Raw genomic sequence first — 23,116 nt, forward strand, 5'->3', positions numbered from 1 at the left:
TCTCAACCACTGCGCCACCAGGGAAGCCCAAATCATGGGTTCTTAATAAATATTTGTTAATAAATGAGTGATTCTCCCATTACTTCTTTTCACAGAACCATCCTTGAGTTTCCTTTAAACATCTCAAGCTCTGGTGTTTCTCTCCCCTTGCATGTGCCACTTCCGCTCCCTGGAATGCTTTGCCCCCCTCACCCATGCCACAAACTCCACCCATCCTTTAATTTCATTTAACTTCATCACTGCCCATGAGAACTTTCTCTTGACCGTGTACAGACATAGTCAAGAGCTCCTTTCTCAGTGTAGCCAGATCAAACCAAGGATGCTTTCCCGAAGAAACTTAGTTCTGGCAAATAAATCATCTGTGTCTGCCTGGACGAGACATTTTCTCAGAGGGTCAGGGCACAGGACTGATACCTGAGTTTCAAGCACAGGGCGGGTTAGAAAACATCAATGATAAAAAAACACTTGCCTAGAGCATATTTTATCCCCATCCATTGGATAGGAGTAAACCCGATTCTGTATTGAATAGGAGAGGAGAGAGAAGGAAGAGGAGAGACCAGCTGCTTACACCATCCATGCCATCCATGTCCTCAAAAGAGCAAATTAAAAGACATTGAAAAATAAACAACTAAGGTTAAAAAAAGAGTAGACAATGATTTCCCATGGAGAGTTTGGAAAATGGCAAGGTCAATCCAAGATAGCTGAGGTGTTCAGACCACAATCTGTCTCCAGTGACTCTACAGAAATGCAATTCCTTTTTTCTCTTGACCTCTTAGACAGACAATCCTAAAATATTTAATGAGTGTCATTTTCCTCCTCTGGTACTCTCAGGCAGTTTGAGAGTGTCCTTTCAGAACTCCAAAAGACCAATAAAACTGCCCAGGCTTGACCAGAACTGAGATTCTTAGGCAGGGCAACACCATCAAGCTTCAATTAAGGAATGCCCTCAGGTAACCAACCCTGGTTTCAGATTTCCAGAAATAATTATTTGAATTCTCAGGCACAGTCTCTTCAAAAGCTACTAAAGAGCTTTATAAATACCTACTTATTATGGTCCCTCAATTCTATATAAATTTGACCAAGTATTTGAGAAAGCATGACTTTGCCATTAAGATACCCTGCAAACACCGACCTCTCCAAACACAGGCCAACTATTTGCTTTGTGTCTTATCCAAGGAGAAACTGCTGCCAACTGCTAATTGATTATTTTATTCGGCTTAAGTTCAAGTGTATGAATATATAGGGTCTTGGATAACTCAAGGCTGCATAGGGTTAGAAAACAAGGCCTTTTCATTATCCTCATCCATCAACCACCTGAATTTATTTTCAGAAAGTATATCCCCATTTTTGAGTTTCCAGAAATACATTTTTTTGTAGGCATAATTTCTTTGAAAGCTTTTCATGAGCTTTGTAAATTACCAACTTCCCAAGGAGGGTTTAAATCAGCTTAAAACAGAACGGAGAGAGGAAGTTGAGTTTGGTCTTAGCCAGGCTACCAGGTACTTTCTATCACATAGAATGCAGGAAGCTGCAGAGAGCTCTGAACCGGTGCCTGAGTGTGCTGGCTGGGCTGAGGCTCAGGGCCTGACATGCACAAGCAGACAAAGTCTGACAGCTGAGATGCTCATACTTCCTCTCTAGTATCCTGGACGAGGGTCACCGAGAGTCAGTATTTCCCCTCTTAGAGAGCTTCCGACTCTGCTTCTTCTGTTCCCGACTACCTCAAGTGTTGGAAAAATTTCCCCCCTGGTTCTTCTCCATTGGGCAAAACTGTACTTTCTGGGGATATGCAGTTTGAATCCATTCTTTCTTTTACATGAAATCCCTCAGATATGCAGCGCAGCGCTAACAGAACTTTCTGCAGAGATGGAAATCTGTGTGTTGTCCAATATGATAACTACTTGCCACATGTGGCTACTGAGCCCTTGAAATGTGCAGGTGTAACTGAAGAGCTAATTTTTAAATTTCTATTTAATTTTAATTACTTTAAATAGCCACGTGTGGTTCGCAGCTATCATACTGAACAGTGAGAACTGAGACATTTTTCATGAATCTCTTTACCAAAAATCTTCCCTTTTCCAGGTAAATAGCCCTTGTTTCTTCAACATTTTCTCAACCAAAATGCCTTCCAGAACCTTCTCCCTGTAGTCAGTCCTCTCTGGATATGTCCTGATTTGCCAAATTCCTACAATGTACTAAAGCAGAGAACTCCTGGTGAGGTTGGCCCCTTATCTGATTCTGCTCAGATGTTTGATAATCCTCTCCTTGAAACCTACCTAGCCAGCACATTTTTGGCATATACTCAGCCCTCAATAACTATTGAGGGCTGAGTATATGAGCCCTCAATAACTAGCCTTCTTGAAAGAAAGTAACTGTTATCTGGGGGCAGAATTAAATCTCTAGGTAAGCACCACCCTTCAGAGATCACAAGTGACGCTCATAGTGAGAGAAAGTTAAATTCTCTATCCTTGGCTTCTCACTGAGCCCTGGAGGGAACTCAGAAGGGGTTGCAGATATCATTCTATATACTGAAATGTCTTATATATTATACAGCACATCGAATATCAGAAAATTACAATTGTGATACTCTTTAGACAAATCATTAAATGGGTGTTGCATCTCTACAAAAAAAGATATGTATAAATTGAATTTGAGAAACAAATCATTTCAGAGATTCTTCATCACCTTTGTGGATTGTTCTGCAAAGAGCCAGCAGATCCCTAAACATCTTAGCTTTGCGCTTCTCTTCTCCTTCCTCTAGATTGTATACCTGATCCATACACAGTCCCCAGGAAGCATTAAGAGGGCTATTTTCAGGAATTGGGGTAAATACACTTACTCGCAAAGACCTTTCTCAAAGTGAATAATCACCCTTAATAGAGCTGAGAATTACTGAATCTATTGTGTTTATGAATCAGATTTCTAAAGTGGGGCACAGGGCTTCCCCGGTGGCACAGTGGTTGAGAGTCCGCCTGCCGATGCAGGGGACACGGGTTCGTGCCCCGGTCTGGGAAGATCCCACATGCCGTGGAGCGGCTGGGCCCTTGAGCCATGGTCGCTGAGCCTGCGCGTCCGGAGCCTGTGCTCCGCAAGGGGAGAGGCCTGCATACCGCAAAAAAAAAAAAAAAAAAAAAAAAGTGGGGCACAACCTCAGCATTACCTTACTGGACAGAAAGAATTCATTACATAGCCACCTAACAGGGCTGACAGGGAGCCCCTCACCCCAACCCTTGGTGGGCTTCTGAACATAAGCGGTAAAGCTTTCTGAAAACAGATGGGGAGAACGGGGCTAAGACAGAAGAGAGAACTGGGCTGATCATCTTCAACAAAGTGTCTAAAAACTCTTACCCATAGAATGCCTTTCATTTCTTCCAATAAGTAATCCTCTACCAAATTTTATGTATGCAAATCCTTTCTCTGTGGCTCAAGAAAAAAATAACTACTTTTTCACATGTAGGCACAAACAAACTGAGGTCTCTTTGATCTCTCTTAAGCCTCTTAGTAATCCTGAAAAATCTTTAGGCACAGAGTTCAGCCTCTTTTTCTGTAAGGCCAAGTATTAATTTTAACACATTCGGTAAAAGCACAAAGGCCGTTAAATATACCCACATGCGCCAGAGCTCGTGAGGTATAATTAAATTTTAACAAGAACAATAAACTGCGTGAATTCAAGGGAAATGTTACTTTCTTAACACTTATCCTTTCAATAAAGGATCTTTTTTTTTCCCAGTTATTTTTTTTTAATTGGAGTATAATTGCTTTACAATGGTGTGTTAGTTTCTGCTTTATAACAAAGTGAATCAGTTATACATATACATATGTTCCCATATCTCTTCCCTCTTGCATCTCCCTCCCTCCCACCCTCCCTATCCCACCCCTCCAGGCGATCACAAAGCACTGAGCTGATCTCCCTGTGCTATGCGGCTGCTTCCCACTAGCTATCTACCTTACATTTGGTAGTGTATATATGTCCATGCCTCTCTCTCGCTTTGTCACAGCTTACCCTTCCCCGTCCCCATATCCTCAAGTCCGTTCTCTAGTAGGTCTGTGTCTTTATTCCTGTCTTACTCCTAGGTTCTTCATGACATTATTTTTTCTTAAATTCCATATATATGTGTTAGCATACGGTATTTGTCTTTCTCCTTCTGACTTACTTCATTCACTCTGTATGACAGAATCTAGGTCCATCCACCTCACTACAAATAGCTCAATTTCGTATCTTTTTATGGCTGAGTAATATTCCATTGTATATATGTGTCACATCTTCTTTATCCATTCATCCGATGATGGACACTTAGGTTGTTTCCATCTCCGGGCTATTGTAAATAGAGCTTCAATGAACATTTTGGTACATGACTCTTTTTGAATTATGGTTTTCTCAGGGTATATGCCCAGTAGTGGGATAAGTCTTTTACCTAAATGATGATTATCTCTGGGTTAAGGTCTTGGAAGGCATCTACTGCAAGGTGCAAGAATGTCTTCCAGTCAGTGCTGGAGAAGGGTATATGAGAACCTGGGAGGAAGACAAAAGAGAAGCCAAATCCCCCTCTTGTTGGAAGACACCAGGGTCCAAAAGTGATGGAACATAAAAACAAAACCAGAGTGCCTGTGAAAAGCTCGTGTAATAATAGTTTGAAACTTAAGAGAACTAGATCAAAGTGAATAGTTAGGTGGGAAAATGTGGATGGTCTTGATTAGTGCTTTTCACAGCCCCTTTATTTAGGAGTGGGGAAGGGGTGGAAAAGGCAGCTGGACAAGGCTGTGGGCCCCCCAAACTGGCCCTGACTTCAGCAAGAACAGCTCCTTGTAAAAATCTGATTTCTCTATTTGGCTTCCGTGGAGGCTTTCATATTTTAAAAGATGAAGAAATTTTGCAAGCCCCTTAGCTAAATGTCCATCCCCCATACAACTTACAGGGAGGAGAGCAGGGTTTCACTTACAGTGTAGAAGGTAGGTTCGTGCTCAGGGACATAGGTAATAGAATCGAACGATGCTATTCCCAACTTTTTTTTTTTTTTTTGCTATTCCCATCTTTAATTACTTGTGTTGAAGTCTAATTCGTTTTTAAGAGATGGCACAGAAGTTGTGTAAACGTTACTAATAGTAAACATTAAGCCTGCCAGGAAATTACCTTAAATCCCAGAAGAACGCTGATGCATTTTGGCAGAGTCCAAGTAAAGTCATATGCAATTCTCATCTGTCAACGCCATTCAATTTACTGTAGAGCAAAAGAGTTCTACCCCCTCATCCTTCCTTTCCAACAGTCCCTTTAGTCCTTCTCAAAAAGGACCCTAGACTATGGCCATACTAAACTGATCTCCATTATGAACTTGAAAAACATGTACCAGACACAGTACTTGTACAGTGAAAATAAAGATTAAAAAGATACACTGGCTGCCTCTGAGGAGTTGAGGTCTAATAGGAGAGACAGGTACATGAATTGCAGTACGGGAAGACAAAGAAAGGGATGAAGATTCAGGGGCTGAATGGACAGCCAGGCAGACAGGCTGGCTGCTGAAGGCAACAAGTGAAGCAATTAAGTGTATCCTGGGGGGGCAGAAAAAGCTTGACTCACTGCCTCTGCCTTAGGTCAGGACCCTCATCATTTCTTATCTAGACAATTATAATAGCCTCCTAAATGGGTCTCCCTGCCTCTAAGCTTACTTCATCTATTCTATCCCGCTCTCTACCTGACCTGCTTAAAATTCTTCAATGACACAGCCAACTGCAGAGTCAACACCGCTTACAATGACTTACAGCAGTCTTCATTATCAAAATCCTGCCCATCTCTCTGGCTTCTTTTCTTCTAAACTCAAGGTCACACAAAAGTTCTTGGAGGTCCCCAAAGGCTCTGTGCTCTCAAATATATCTGGGCCTTTGCACAAGGTATTTCTTCTGTCCACAACATCTTTCTTATCTCAATCTGGCTAATTCCCATTTGTTCTTGGAGACTCAATTCCCCTACAAAGCTTCTCTGGACAGTCCCTAGACTAGGACAGTGCCCCATCCTCTGTTCCCAGAATGCCATGTACTTAGCCCTAGTAGAACATTTTCCACACTGCTTGCATTTGTCTCTGTGTTTTATCTGCTTAATCCCCCAAATTCAGATTGTGAATTCCTTAAGGACAGTAAGTTCATTATCTTTGTACCACCAAAGGTCATGTAGCACCTGGTGCATAACAGGGACTCAGTGAATGTTTTGAGTTCAATAAAATATTGACCTAGAGGCTCATGACATAGAAGGGAAAAAAATCAGTAAAAGGAAAAGGAAAAACGTTAAATCTTTTTTTGGTCACTTCTGGTTGGGGCACCAGAATGAAGTCGCTTAACTGATCTGAAACAGGATTCTCACTTGACACTAATGATTAAGAGGGCACACGAGGTAGTGGGAAGTACAAAAGCCTTACAATCAACCATAGCTTCAGTTGAATTCTTTGCCTTAGCACTTACTGGTTGTGTGACTTGGGTAAAGTTACATAGCCCCTTGATGTCTCAGTCTCCACATCTGAAAATGGGGATAATAACAGTCCGTATGTGATAGGGTTATTGAGAGGATTAAATGAGCCTGGAAAGCACTTTGAACAGTGTCTGCCACATACTCAGCAACTGATAAACACCAGATATTGTTACTGTCATTGTTATTAGTTTGTGAGAATACTTTGTAAAGAGCTAAACAAATTCCTATCATCTTAACAATGAAATAGCATTTTCACAAAGTCTTTCCAAGTTTACAGTAAGGAAAGTCCCCAGAGGGCTATAAGACAGCATAGCTGTATATCAAATGTGACTTCAGTTTTAAAGTGATGTTCTACTCAATTTCAGTTGGAAATATTCTGTGTATCTTTTAAAACTTTTTAGTTTTTTAAAACTGTCTTTTAAAGATAGACTTTAAAGAAAAAAATCTGTATTTATAGCAGAAGGAATTGACTTAGCACTCAGGCTGGATTCTATCTTCTCTGGAACAAATGAAGGATTTCTTGACTGTCTGTCTACAGGGGGATCTGGCTGTAATAAGGAAATGGCCCCAGGATCCATGAGCAAGCTAACTAGTGCTGGGAGAGGGAGGAGTGTGTGTGTGTGTGTGTGTGTGCGTGTGCGTGTGCGCGCACGCACATGCACGTGCATACTCTAATGTTTTCTTAAAGTTTTCTCCAGGAAATGTCTGATCACATATTTACTTTTCTCAGTCTATGACAGCATGGATCGTAGAATAGATGTCTCTCATCTGTAGCATTAGCTGAATTACAGTGCTTTTCTTCCAGTAAAGGCAAAGTACACACCTTAGATAACGGCTCTGGAGTTGTTTTTCTCTCAAAAAAGTAGCCTAGATCTGAAAAAACAAAAACATAGCAACCATTCTCCTGAACATTTCCAGGCTTTTAGAGGGTTAAATGAAAGGCAAGGAAAAGAAAATACATTGTGAGAAAAAAGAAAGATGGAGAAGAAAACAAGGGGAAAAAGCCCCATGAAAACCAGAACTGGCTGGGGCAACTCATGGTTTTGGTACACATGCCTGGGGCAAGGCAAGAGAGGTACTTAGCTGTGATGAGGCTCTCCTCTGCACCCAGTTAGGAAAGGTGAGATGGAAATGGTAACATCACACCAGGTGGGCCTGGATGAGACTTTTGGAAGCACCTGCTTCTAGAATTTTGCAAACAGGGCTTGCAAAAGCAAGTCTTAAGTCTTCTCCAGGGACGAGGAAAGTTAAAGTCTGTTTTCAAAGGATGGTCTAAAGGCAAGGGGATGGTCTGAGTCAGTACTCAAAGTGTTCTGAGGGGGTATCATCTTGGACACAAAGGAATATCTCCTAAACTACAGCTGCCTCCCTGCTACTGTTGAAATAACAAAACTCAAACAAGTCACAAGATCATCCAAACCATCAGGAGGAAGGATGCCACGGTTTACACCACTAGTAAGCACACTTCTAATGAGGTCAGACTCGAGGTTTGGAATCTTATGTTGGCCTGTTACCTTTCTCCTCTTAAATGGGCACCAGGCCAGCTGTCCTACAATGTGGGCCAGTAAACAGAAAGGTGGTCAAGCAAAACAGAGCCTTAGCATCTGCAAAAATCTGTCCCTGCTACTTAAAAAATGATTCAAAGCCTGAGCCCCCAAGTGGTCAGTCATTAATGGGATCACAAATGGGGCTGTTTCCTGCTTAATACCATTCAAGAATTTAAGAGATTCATTAGCTTATGCCTCGCCTTCCTCCTAACTACTCTCATTTTAGTGAAATGTATTTATACCTGTCTTCTTCTAAAAGGGAGCCACGGTGGTTTGATATCATTAATACTACAACAGACCAGCCTCCAAGGCTCACTGTAAAACCCAGAGACTGTAAGCTCACAGCTAGTTCCTTCCAGCCCTAAGCCTCTGGGATCCTCTGCACTGTAAAGACAGTAAAGTCTGATTTTTAGAACATGAGTCGGGCTAGGAAAAATCATAATTAATTGAGAGATGGTGACTTTTACTACCCTATAAATCTGGATTAAATGTAGATGCTCTTAAGAGCATCTTAAGAAATTTACGTTTCTTTCCACCACCCACTGTGACAACTTAACCAACCTTCTGGGACAGGAGGAAAAGGTAACTGGGTCACAAGGATCCAGATTCTTGAATCTTTGTTGGAATAATAGCGGCTAATATATCTTACACCTCAAGTCTTCCACAATCTCTTCTCTTATTTTAATACAGGGGAAACTGTCCACTAATAGTCCCTGTATATATCAAGAGGCTGTCTTTTTTCCTAAGAACCAATGAATCAACAGGAGCAAGTGACCCTTGGGTACTGTAACTACTACTGGAATCTAAGCACAAGTAGGGAGGGGCAGAGGGTTCAGAGGCAGGGACTTGATGTCTTTAAACCCCCATGTACACTCTGGTGGGGATTAAGAAATACATGTGGATGACAGGGTGTGAGAAAATCCTGAAAACTTCTGAAAAACAGGTTTTAAATTGGGTAGAACATGAGCGCCCTCTTTAACAAACTCCTGCAAAGAAATACCCCTTTGAGTGCCCTAATTCCACTGACTGCAGGCTGGCTGTGGACACTGACCCAACATGCACCCACACAGTAAATCTAACATACGTGCAAACTTGACTTTGTATCCACCAGCTCTGGATTTCACATTTGCTCCGTTAGCCAAAAACAGCATGAGGGCACAAGAGTACCTTGTTTTCTCCCCTACCACGACCAGGCTCACCTACAGAAAACATAGTGTCTTAATTATCTTGATAAGACACTAAATTATTCCTTGCAAATAATAATATGCTACAGCACTCCATCTTAATAAAACCCAAAACATAAAAAGTGTTGTCTAAAAAAAACTGAACTCTTCATTTATAAACATGAAGAAGGTTTTTCTAGGTTGGCAGATGGACAAGGAACACAGATGGAGAGGGAATGAGCTAACAAACGGACAGGATGAAAAATACCTATCATATACCAGCCAAAAGTATGATACCTTTAATGAGGTGATGCTCCAGGGGTGATGGGGGAATTCAAATTCAACTAATATTTACTGAGTGGCTATACTTCCTTTAATCATGACATTTATTAGTCATAATCACCCTTGTGTGGTGTCACTATTTTCAGATTCAGGTGACAAGATAGCTGGAGTTTAAGTAAGGCAGGCTGAAAAACGCCTCAGTGATGATGGGGTTGACAACCCTGATAGACTGCAAGAAGTCTAGGGAGTTGCTGTTTTCCAGCTGGGGACGGGTGCCCTGCCACCCACATTCCCTCACGCATCTAGTAACAAGCCAACAAGCCAGAGTTAAGGAGAAAGCAGTTTTTCCTCTAAAATGCCGTCAGTGAAACAAATACAGAATGTGCCTACAAAATATTCAAAACCATCCAACATGGACCCATCACCAGACCTGCAGAAGGTTGGGAGAGCTCTCTGCAAAGAAGTGAGAAGAATGGATGCTATTACATCGACCGTGTGGTGTATAGCTCTGCTCCTTCTCAGGTTGAATTAATGAGCTTTCAAGAAACGCAGGAGTGCCATTTCTAGACCACTGGACAATTACGATGGACCATTAATGGTGCTAACAGTGCTCAGGGCTCCATGAGGCTGAGCACCCACCTTCAGCAAATGGACCCCCTGGAGCAACCCGCTGTATAATTCATTAGCAAACCAAACACTAATACGCTCACCTCTTTAGAAGGTGGAAGGATCAAGCAGACACGTGACAAACGTTTACTCTCCCCCTAGTCTTGCCGAACGCCGATCTTTCCATTTTGTAACTCTACTCTGGCATCTGTTCTCAGCAGGTCTTTGGGTTAGAATTCTTGTGTCTCCACAATAAAATCTCCCAGCACCTGACATACTGGGGATGAACTGCCCTTAAGTGGACATTATTTGGCCCCTATGTGTTCTTATGTCTTGGTCCACACTAATGTAGGCCTGGGGAGGCCAAGGCTAATTAAAAATAACCAAATGGAGGACCTTCAAGATGGCAGAGGAGTAAGACTGGAGACCATCCTCCTCCCCACAAATACATCAAAAATACATCTACGTGTGGAACAACTCCTACAGGACACCTACTGAACGCTGGCAGAAGACCTCAGACTTCCCAAAAGGCAAGAAACTCCCCAGGTACCTGGATAGGGAAAAAGAAAAAACAGAGACAAAAGAATAGGGACAGGACCTGCACCTCTGGGAGGGAGCTGTGAAGGAGGAAAGGTTTCCACACACTAGGAATCCCCTTCACTGGCGGAGATGGGGGGTAGCGGGGGGGAAGCTTCGGAGCCACAGAGGAGAGCGCAGCAACGGGATGCAGAGGACAAAGCAGAGGGATTCCCACACAGAGGATCGGTGCCAACCAGCACTCATCAGCCAGAGAGGCTTGTCTGGTCACCCGCTGGGATGGGCGGGGCTGGGAGCTAAGGCTTGGGCTTCAGAGATCAGATCCCAGGGAGAGGACTGGGGTTGGCTGCGTGAACACAGCCTGATGTGGACCAGTGTGCCACAGCTAGCCGGGAGTGAGTCTGGGTAAAAGTCTGGACCTGCCTAAGAGGCAAGAGACCATTGTTTCCTGGTGCGCAAGGAGAGTGGATGCAGAGCACCGCCTAAACAAGCTCCAGAGATGGGCACGAGCCTCGGCTACCAACGCGGACACCAGAGAGGGGCACGAGATGCTAAGGCTGCTGCTCCTGCCACCAAGAAGCCTGTGCATGAGCACAGGTCACTATCCACACTTCCCCTCCTGGGAGGCTGTGCAGCCTGCCACTGCCAGGGTCCCATGATCCAGGGACAACTTCCCCAGGAGAACACATGGTGCACCTCAGGCTGGTGCAATGTCACGCCAGCCTCTCGGCCACTGCAGGTTGGCCCCTCATTCCATGCCTGAGTGAGCCAGAGCCCCCGAATCAGCTGCTCCTTTGACCCCATCCTGTCTGGACAGGGAGCAGACACCAAGGGGTGACCTACATGCAGAGGTGGGGCCAAATCCAAAGCTGAACCCCAGGAGCTGTGCGAACAAAGAAGAGAAGGGAAATTTCTCCCAACAGCCTCAGGAGCAGCAGATTAAATCACCACATCAACTTGATGTACCCTGCATCCGTGGAATATGTGAATAGACAACGAATCATGCCAAAATTGAGGTGGTGGACTTTGGGAGCAACTGTAGACTTGGGGATTGCTGTATGTGACTGACTAGTTTCTGATTTTTATGTTTATCTTAGTACAGTTTTTAGTGCTTGTTATCATTGGTGGTTTTGTTTATTGATTTGGTTGCTCTCCTTTTTTAAATTACTTTTTAAATTTTAATAATATTTTTAAAATTTTTTATTTTAATAACTTTATTTTATTTTATATATTTCTTTTTTCTTCTCCCTTTTCTTCTGAGCCATGTGGCTGACAGGGTCCTGGTGCTCCAGCTAGGTGTGAGGCCTCAGCCTCTGAGGTGGGAGAGCCGAGTTCAGGACATTGGACCACCAGACACCTCCTAGCCCCACGTAATATCAATTGGCAAGAGCTCTCCGTCTCAACGCTAAGACCCAGCTCCACTCAACGACCAGTAAACTCCAGTGCTGGACACACCATGCCAAACAACTAGCAAGACAGGAACACAACCCCACCTAGGAGCAGAGAGGCTGCCTAAAATCATAATAAGTTCACAGACACCCCAAAACCCACCACTGGGTGCAGTCCTGCCCACCAGAAAGACAAGATCCAGCCCCATCCATCAGAAAACAGGCAACAGTCCCCTCCACAAGAAAGCCTACACAACCCACTGAACGAAACTTAGCCACTGGGGTCAGACACCAAAAACAATGGGAACTACAAACATGCAGCCTGTGAAAAGGAGACCCCAAACGCAGCAAGTTAAGCAAAATGAGAAGACAGAGAAATACGCAGCAGATGAAGGATCAAAGTAAAAATCCACCAGACAAAACAAATGAAGAGGAAATAGGCAGACTACCTGAAAAAGAATTCTGAGTAAGGATAGTAGAGATGATCCAAAATCTTGTAAATAGAATGGAGAAAATACAAGAAACATTTAAAAAGGACCTAGAAGAACTAAAGTGCAAACAAACGATGATGAACAACACAATAAATGAAATTAAAAATTCTCTAGAAGAAATCAATAGCAGAATAACTGAGGCAGAAGAACGGATAAGTGACCTGGAAGATAAAATAGTGGAAATAACTACTGCAGAGCAGAATAAACAAAAAAGAATGAAAAGAATTGAGGACAGTCTCAGAGACCTCTGGGACAAACCCAAAATTCGAATTATAGGGGTCCAAGAAGAAGAAGAAAAAAAGAAAGGGACTGAGAAAATATTTGAGGAGATTATAATTGAAAACGTCCCTAATATGGGAAAGGAAATAGGCAATCAAGTCCAGGAAGCACAGAGTCCCATAGAGCATAAAGCCAAGGAGAAACACACCAAGACACACATTAATCAAACTATCAAAAATTAAATACAAAGAAAAAATATTAAAAACAGTAAGGGAAGAGCAACAAATAACATACAAAGGAATCCCCATAAGGTTAACAGCTGATCTTTCAGCAGAAACTCTGCCAGCCAGAAGGGAATGGCAGGACATATTTAAAGTGATGAAAGGGAAAAACCTACAAACAAGATAACTCTACCCAGGAAGGATCTCATTCAGATTCGATGGAGAAATTAAATCCTTTACAGACAAACAAAAGTTAAGAGATTCAGCACCACTCAACCAGCTTTACAACAAATACTAAAGGAACTTCTCTAGTCAGGAAACACAAGAGAAGGAAAGACCTACAATAACAAACCCAAATCAATTAAGAAAATGGTAATAGGAACATACATATCGATAACTACCTTAAATGTAAATGGAATAAATGCTCCAACAAAAAGACACAGACTGGCTAAATGGATACAAGAACACCACCCATATATATGCTGTCTACAAGAGACCCACTTCAGACCTAGACACACATACAGACTGAAACTGAGGGGTTGGAAAAAGATATTCCATGCAAATGGAAATCAGAAGAAAGCTGGAGTAGCAATTCTCATATCAGATAAAACAGACTTTAAAATAAAGACCATTACAAGAGACAAAGAAGGACACTACATAATGATCAAGGAATCAATCCAAGAAGAAGATATAACAATCGTAAATATTTATGCACCCAACATAGGAGCACCTCAATACATAAGGGAAATGCTAACAGCCACAAAAGGGAAAATCGACAGTAACATAATCATAGTGGGGGACTTTAACACCCCACTTTCACCAATGGACAGATCATCCAAACTGAAAATAAATAAGAAAACACAAGTTTTAAATGACACATTAAACAAGATGGACTTAATTGATATTTATAGGACATTGCATCCAAAAACAACAGAATACACTTGCTTCTCAAGTGCTCATGGAATATTCTCCAGGATAGATCATATTTGGTTCACAAATCAAGTCTTGGTAAATTTAAGAAAATTGAAATCGTATCAAGTATCTTTTCTGACCACAACACTATGAGACTAGATATCAATTACAGGAAAAAATCTGTAAAAAATACAAATACATGGAGGCTAAACAATACACTACTTAATAACCAAGAGATCACTGAAGAAATCAAAGAGGAAATTAAAAAATACCTAGAAACAAATGACAATGAAAACACAACAGCCCAAAACCTATGGGATGCAGCAAAAGCAGTTCTAGGAGGGAAGTTTATACCAATAAAATCCTACCTCAAGAAACAAGAAAAATCTAAAACAAACAACCTAACCATACACCTAAAGCAATTAGAGAAAGAAGAACAAAAAAACCCCAAAGTTATAAGAAGGAAAGAAATCATAAAGATCAGATCAGATATAAATGAAAAAGAAATGAAGGAAATGATAGCAAAGATCAATAAAACTAAAAGCTGGTTCTTTGAGAAGATAAACAAAATTGATAAACCATTAGCCACACTCATCAAGAAAAAAAGGGAGAAGACTCAAACCAACAGAAGTAGAAATGAAAAAGGAGAAGTAACAACTGACACTGCAGGAATACAAAGGATCATGGGAGATTACTACAAGCAACTCTATGCCAACAAAATGGAAGAAATGGACAAATTCTTAGAAAAGCACAACCTTCCGAGACTGAACCAGGAAAAAAGAGAAAATATAAACAGACCAATCATAAGCACTGAAATTGAGACTGATTAAAAATCTTCCAACAAACAAAAGCCCAGGACCAGATGGCTTCACAGGTGAATTTTATGAAACATTTAAAGAAGAGTTAACACCTATCCTTCTCAAACTCTTCCAAAATATAGCAGAGGGAGGAACACTCCCAAACTCATTCCATGAGCTCACCATCACCCTGATACCAAAACCAGACAAAGATGTCACAAAAAAAGAAAACTACAGGACAATATCACTGATGAACATAGATGCAAAAATCCTCAACAAAATACTAGCAAACAGAATCCAACAGCACATTAAAAGGATCATACACCATAATCAAGTGGGGTTTAACACAGGAATGCAAAGATTCTTCAATATGCACAAATCAATCAATACGATAAACCATATTAACAAATTGAAGGATAAAAAATACGATAATCTCAATAGATGCAGAAAAAGCTTTTGACAAAATTCAACACCCATTTATGATAAAAACCTTCCAGAAAGTAGGCCTAGAGGGAACTTACCTCAACATAATAAAGGCCATATATGACAAACCCACAGCCAACATCGTCCTCAATGGTGAAAAACTGAAACCATTTCCACTAAGATCAGCAATAAAACAAGGTTGCCCACTCTCACCACTTTTATTCAACATAGTTTTGGAAGTTTTAGCCCCAGCAATCAGAGAAGAAAAAGAAATAAAAGGAATACAAATTGGAAAAGAAGAAGTAAAATGTCACGGTTTGCAGATGACATGATACTCTACATTGAGAATCCTGAAGAGGCTACCAGAAAACTACTAGAGCTAATCAATGAATTTCGTAAAGCAGCAGGACACAAAAGTAATGCACAGAAATCTCTTGCATTCCTATACACTAATGATGAAAAATCTGAAAGAGAAATTAAGGAAACAGTCCCATTTACCACTGCAACAAAAAGAATAAAATACCTAGGCATAAACCTAGGGAGACAAAAAACCTGTATGCAGAAAACTATAAGACACTGATGAAAGAAATTACAGATGATACAAACAGATGGAGAGATATACCATGTTCTTGGATTGGAAGAATCAGCATTGTGAAAATGACTATACTACCCAAAGCAATGTACAGATTCATTGAAATCCCTATCAAACTACCAATGGCATTTTTCACAGAACTAGAACAAATAATCACACAATTTGTATGGAAACAGAAAAGACCCCGAATAGCCAAAGCAATCTTGAGAAAGAAAAACAGAGCTGGAGGAATCAGGTTCTGGGACTTCAGACTATACTACAAAGCTACAGTTATCAAGACAGTATGGTAGTGGCACAAAAACAGAAAGATAGATCAATGGAACAGGATAGAGAGCCCAGAGATAAACCCATGCACATATGGTCACCTTATCTTTGATAGAGGAGGCAAGAATATACAAGGGAGAAAAGACAGCCTCTTCAATAAGTGGTGCTGGGAAAACTGGACAGCTACATGTAAAAGAATGAAATTAGAACACTCCCTAACACCATACAGAAAAATAAACTCAAAATGGATTAAAGACTTAAATGTAATGTCAGACACTATAAAACTCTTAGAGGGAAACATAGGCAGAACACTCTATGACATAAATCACAATAGGATCCTTTTTGACCCACCTCTTACAGAAATGGAAATAGAAACAAAAATAAACAAATGGGACCTAATGAAACTTAATAGCTTTTGCACAGCAAAGGTAACCATAAACAAGACGAAAAGACAACCCTCAGAATGGGAGAAAATATTAGCAAAAGAAGCAACTGACAAAGGATTAATCTCCAAAATATACAAGTAGCTCATGCAGCTCAATATCAAAAAAACAAAGAACCTAATCCAAAAATGGGTCGAAGACCTAAATAGACATTTCTCCTACGAAGTTATACAGATTGCCAACAAACACATGAAAGGATGCTCAACATCACTAATCATTAGAGAAATGCAAATCAAAACTACAATGAGGTATCACTTCACACCAGTCAGAATGGCCATCATCAAAAAATCTACAAACAATAAATGCTGGAGAGGGTGTGGAGAAAAGGGAACCCTCCTGCACTGTTGGTGGGAATGTAAATTGATACAGCCACTATGGAGAACAGTATGGAGGTTCCTTAAAAACTAAAAATAGAACTACCATACGATCCAGCAATCCCACTACTGGGCATATACTCAGAGAAAACCATAATTCAAAAAGAGTCATGTACTACAGTGTTCACTGCAGCACTATTTACAATAGCCAGGACATGGAAGCAACCTAAGTGTCCATCGACAGATGAGTGGATAAAGAAGATGTGGCACATATATATAATGGAATATTACTCAGTCATAAAAAGAAACGAAATTGAGTTATTTGTAGTGAGGTAGATGGACATAGAGTCTGTCATACAGAGTGAAGTAAGTCAGAAAGAGAAAAACAAATACCATATGCTAACACATATATATGGAATCTAAAAAAAAAAAACAAAGGTTCTGAAGAACCTATGGGCAGGACAGGAATAAAGATGCAGACATAAAGAATAGACTTGAGGACATGGGGAGGTGGAAGGGTAAGCTGGGATGAAGTGAGAGAGTGGCATTGACATATATACACTACCAAATGTAAAGCAGATTGCTAGTAATAAGCAGCCACATAGCACAGGGAGATCAGCTCCGTGCTTTGTGACCACCTAGAAGGGGTGGGATAGGGAAGGTGGGAGGCAGATGCAAGAGGGAGGGGATATGGGGATATATGTATACATATAGCTGATTCACTTTGTTATACAGCAGAAAGAAATACAACATTGTAGAGCAATTATACTCCAATAAAGATTTTTAAAAAAGAAAAAAAAGGGAACAAAAAAAATACATAACCAAATGACTGACAGTATTTTCCAGAAAGTCACAGGATCACGTTCATTTAATGCATGTTTGTGTATAAAACATTAATATTCCATTAACATATATAAAAATAATAATATATATAATATACCATTAATAATTATTTATAATTATATTAATATATATTGTTATATATTTTTACTATATTATATAATTAATATGTATTAACATTTACTCTATTAATATTCACATTTACTGTCAGCGATGAAAGGCAGCTGTTTACTGTCTGTAATCATATTTTGTTCTAGAAGCCTATCTACCACAGTGTAACCTATTTTGTCCCCTTTTAAAGCACAGACATACTAAGGAGGGAACTTGCCTCCCATCTCTATCTCATACACATTTCTCCTTCAGAAACTGTCAGCTGCCTTGTCCAGGTGAATAGCAACCGACTCTAAGTAAGAAGTAATATGATCCATTTGGCTTACAGTCAGTATATAATCTAGGTAATTGTTTTCCCAACAGGCAATGATTTAATGATGAGATCACAAAGAAGGACTTCTGCTGAACCTGTTTTTATCAATCCCCTTCAGCAGCATCAGATGCCTTTAGGGATTTCTATCAAGCCAAGTTGCAATTTCCTTTTGGCTTTAGCTGGCTTTTGTTCAAATCAACCTGCTGGGGCCAGGGAAAAAAACACTTTGGTGATAATTAAGATGATGTATGTGAAAGTTCCTAACACTGTGTCTGGTGTAAAATCGACATTGAAATATATGTTTCCGCCTTTCTTCCATCTCTCACCTTGCAGGTAGATTGTTGTTTTATTTATTTTGCTAATGCAGGAAAATGGATGGGAATGAGAAGACTTCCAAAGCATTTGTGTGGGCTAGCAAATACAGGCATCTGTTACATGGAGAACAAGTTTAGCAGCCATTGGAGTTACCATCATGGCTTTTCCAAACTACATCCCTACCTGTTTGATTCAATTCAGCAAACATCTATAAGCACTTATACATGCCAGAACTGTGCTGGGGGTATAAGGATGAACAAGCATGGCCCCTGCCCCATGTGCTGACAAAACCACAGGAAGGCAACTTCCACATGCACATTTGGAGAGATGCAGGGAACAAAAATGAGTGAATCCCTACTCTCCAGGACAAGAGTTTAATTAGTATAATCAAAGCATAATGAGACTAATTGTAGCATGCATATATTGCCAGTTAACCCACAAATCTCCAATATTCCCACAAATTTAAAAATTACAGCCTTTTCCACAGTTGCAGGAAGGCAAAGGCAGTGTCAACAAGAAAGGCAAGTTCTTTCCATATTTTTTGTGGGGAAGTCAAAAGACATCCCTGCCCCTTGAAATATACCTATGAGATAGGTACTAGATTTCAAAGCAAGGTGACAAAATCTCATCATTTATGTGCAGAGTAACACCCAATCCAAAAGTTAAAATGGCCTGTTGTTCAATGTCATGGCTAAAGAGCAAAATTCAGACAACACTGAAGAAGCACAATGAATGCCTCCATTCATTAGGGTCAAGTTACTCTCACTGCAAATCATAATCACTGGTTAGAAGTTTCATTATGATCACTAGTGCCTATTAGGAAATTATACTATACTTAAATTTAAATTTCATCTTCTAACATCTCCTACAGGGACCTAACTTAAGTCAAGTTTTCATGCAATACTTCTTGTAATACATGAACCTACCACTCCTTTTTCCATTTTTTAGAAGATTTCTGCCATCTTCCCAGTGGTCAAGATGACCAGGAACAAAGGTAGGTAGAACACAGCCAGTCCCCAAACTCTAGGTTACAGGTCATGGTTGAAGAGTAGAAAACTGAATGATAGACTTGGCCAGATCCTGGAAGGCAACTATCCTTGAAGATGAATAAGAGTTATAATCTCTGGGTAATAACCTGAAGGATGTTAAAAGTTGATAATGTCCACCTATGTGGTTAAGAATTGTTGAGTCAGGAATGCCACAGTTATAGGTTCTTGGAAGGTAGAGGCCATATCTTATGACTCTTAATACCTTCTAATCAGGCTTAGCAAGGTACCTTACAGATAGTAGACATTCAATAAATATTTGTTGAATTTAATTACTCAATACATGATTTCTCCTGCCTATCATTTTACACCTAGAAGATGATATGACATAAAGAACTTGGGACATGAACACTACAAAACTTCTAAGGCTCATGTCTCTCTCATTGGCTGGTTGGTCACACGCCTGCTTTCTCCTGACCCTTGTCTTAATGAATTCAATTCAACACGATAAGCATTTAAGTTGGGTTCTGTCAAGATTCAACAGTCCATATTAACCACCCTTTAGTGCAAGAGTGAGTGATCATTAGTGCTGAGAGTGATCTTCAGCATCCCAATGTATTAATCAGCTCTGGCCACCAAAACAAATGCCAAAGACTGGGTGGCTCAAAGAACAGAAATTTATTTTCTCATAGTTCTGGAGGTTGGATAGTCCAACATCAAAGTCCAGCAAAGTTCAGTTCCTGGTGAGGGCTCTCTTCCTGGTTTGCAGATGGCCACCTTCTTGCTGTGTGCTCACATGGCATTTCCTCAGTGCATGCATGTGAAGAAAGATAATGATCGCTTGTCCTCTTTTTATAAAACCACCAGTTCTATCAGATTAGTACCCCATCCTTATGACCTCATATAACTCTATCTCCTAAGAGTCCTATCTACAAATATCGTCACATGGGGGATAAGGTTTCAGCATATGAATTTTGGGGGTACACAATTCAGTCCATATCATTCCACCTCTGGTCCTGTAAAATTCATGTTCTTCTTGCATGCAAAATACATTAATTCCATCCCAACAGCCCCCTAAGTCTTAACTCATTCCAGCATCAACTCTATAGTCTAAAAGTCCAAAGTCTCATCAAAATATCATCTAAATCAGATATGAGTGGGAGCTGAGACACAATTCATCCTAAGGAAAAATTTATCTCCAGCTCTGAACCTACGCAACCAGACAAGGTATGTGCTTCCCAAACACAGTTGTGGGACGGGCATAGGACAGACATTCCCATTCCAAAAGGAAGAAATCAGAAAAAAGAAAGGGGTGATGGGTCCCAAAGCAAGTCCAAAACCTAGTAAGGCAAATTCCATGAGCTGTTGAGGCCCAAGAATAATCCTCTTTGGTTTGATACTCTGCCCTTCAGCCCCACTGGGGTGGCAGCATCAGCCTCACAGCTCTAGTTGGGGGTTCTACTCCTGAGGATCTGCTAAGCCAGGTCCTGCCCCCAAGTTTCCGGGAGGCCCTGCCCCCATGGTTCTACAGAACATCCCACCCCCAATACTTTAGGCAGAAGCCATCTGGCCTGTTGAAACTGAGGTGGTGGCCCTGGTGACCTCTGAATTGCCTTCAGGGTCATTTTTCTTCTTCTTGAAGGACAGCACACATTCACAGCCAAATAGCTCTATCATCCTGTCAGCTCTATCATCCTGTCTTCAAACTCAAGAAGTCCAACAGCCTTCCTTCATTTTGCCCCATATCTGTCCCCTTTGGTTCAAACTGGTGGTGTTTCTGCTCATATAATCCCCAAAACTCTTTACTAACAGTCCAGCCATACTCTTTATTTTCTCTTCAAATTCTTTCTCATGTTTGGCAATGTGGATAGGCTGAGAATTTTCTAAATCTTCAACTTACGGCCCCTTTATTCTTAACAATTCCTTCCTAAATTCATCTCTCTGCTTTTGCATTTTACTATAAGCAGTCAGGAAGAATAAAACACTTCAATATTTTGCTTGGAAATCTCCTCAGCTAAATATCCAGTTTCATTGCCTACAATTTCTATCTTCCACGAAACACTAGAACACAGTTAATTTTTTGCCATTTTATGACAAGGAATGCCTTTCCTCCAGTTTCCAATATTAATAAAAATAAAAATAATAATAAATCCTCCCTGGGAGTATTCTCTGTACTGGGGAAGGAAGCTGAACACACGTCAGAAGGAGGAAAGCAAAGCATTCATGCACGGGCCCGTCCAAGGAAGAAGGGCTTTCGGAAAAGGAAGAAGACAAAAAGTCAAGGAAGACATCAGCAGCAAAGGGGTAAAGCAAGCCATGTATTTTTTACCTAAAAGCATTTGTAGCAGGATTGAATGCAGAAAAGAGATGAACTGCTGAATTGAAAGTGCGCTCCAAAGATGGGCAGGCATATCACCCCTCGTACAGCTCTGCAGGCTCGGCCTGGGCAAAGCAGGGACTCCAGAGGGACTTTGGGGCACCAGCTCAGGTCTGACACAGCAGCCCCAACAGCAAACCAAGAGGCAGAGTAAGGCCACTCTAATATCAGTGACTTGCAATGAGTCAAAGCCACAATAACAGCCTTTCATGGGAGGAAAGGGAAAATGGGCTCTGCTTGTTAGCATCCAGGAGCAGAGCAAAAGCCCACATTCTAAAGCTTGTTCCAGATGCCCCTTCCATCTCTTGAGAGCCCACTGGCCTCCAATAGCCACGTTCAGTGTCTCCTTTCACTCCCAAAGAGGTCATTTCAGATCCAGGGAGTGAGAGGCAGCTCTCCGCCTTCTAACGCCTACCAAGTCCGGCTTCTTGCTCACCTATGGGGCTATTCAAAGTCAGTCTTCCTGGCTCATGGATTCTCATAAGACAAAGCCATGTGCTGTCTGCTCTGGGACACAGAGAAGGGAGTCAACGCAGGCCTCTCTCTGGTCATGGCACTGCCAGCCTTTGGGCATCTGTGACTCTTGAGCCCAAGGAGCTCCCTGTTACCAGAGGCTATGTTGCCTCCTCCTTCTAAGTGTTCACAGTCTGATGTGTCCAGGTACCTCATTTGGTACTTTCTCTAATCCTGAGCTAAGACATAACTACAACAGCTAAAAGAATCTGTTTCCATCAGCCCATCAATGAGGCAAGAAAGCTACTCTCTTTAAATAAAAGTCACCGGCCTGTGAAGTGAAGTGAGCACTGGATTTTGAGAGTCAGGAACTAGACTGGCATCCTAGCTTTTCCATTTACTAGGTGGGTGACTTTGAGAAGTCACATTACCTCTCTGACCTTCAGTGGCATCGATCGGGGATTACAAGACCCACTCCAAAATCAGTAACTATTTACTGAGTGCCCGCTACTGTGTGTCAGAAGTCGTGCTAAATGCTAAGGATGTTCTGGTGAACAAATCAGCCTTGGCCTTTGCCCTCACATAGCTTAAAGTCTAGTGGGGGAGAAAGAAACAATCAGTAAATAAACAAATATGTAATTACAAATTAGATGTGTTCAGAAGGGTTAAAAAAACAGTGTGTTAGAAAGCAACATGGGGTAGGGGATGGACTTTCTTCCAGCCAGAGAGTGGGAAAAAAAGCATCTGAGGGGAGGGATGAGGGATGAGGAAAAGCCAGCTAAGGCAACAGTAGAGAAGGGGAGTTCCAGGCCAAAGGAACGTCACTGGCAATGGCTCGGAAGGAAGGGCTTGGCATGTTCAAGAGCTCAAAAAAGCTCAGGTGTTTGGAGCTGGGAGCTTGGGAACAAGGAAAGACTGTGAGGCAGAAGGCTGGGGAGGTGGCTGGCTGAGCGAGGTAACTCCTGGAAGACCCAGTGTTGCGCTGAGCACAGAGTAGGCCCTCAATTAATATGGGCTGCAGTGTTCACTGCAGCGCTATTTACAATAGCCAAGACATGGAAGCAA

At 41.3% G+C, this 23,116-nt stretch overlaps 1 protein-coding gene across 3 annotated transcripts in view; it reads right to left on the reverse strand.

Moving 5' to 3' along the window:
- KCNH1 (potassium voltage-gated channel subfamily H member 1) overlaps positions 1–23,116 on the reverse strand; it is a 421,689-nt gene that overhangs the window by 158,229 nt on the left and 240,344 nt on the right. The gene's annotated exons all lie outside the window — the stretch shown is intronic.

This window comes from Orcinus orca, chromosome 1, assembly GCF_937001465.1.
Source record: "Orcinus orca chromosome 1, mOrcOrc1.1, whole genome shotgun sequence".
Classification (NCBI taxonomy): domain Eukaryota; kingdom Metazoa; phylum Chordata; class Mammalia; order Artiodactyla; family Delphinidae; genus Orcinus; species Orcinus orca.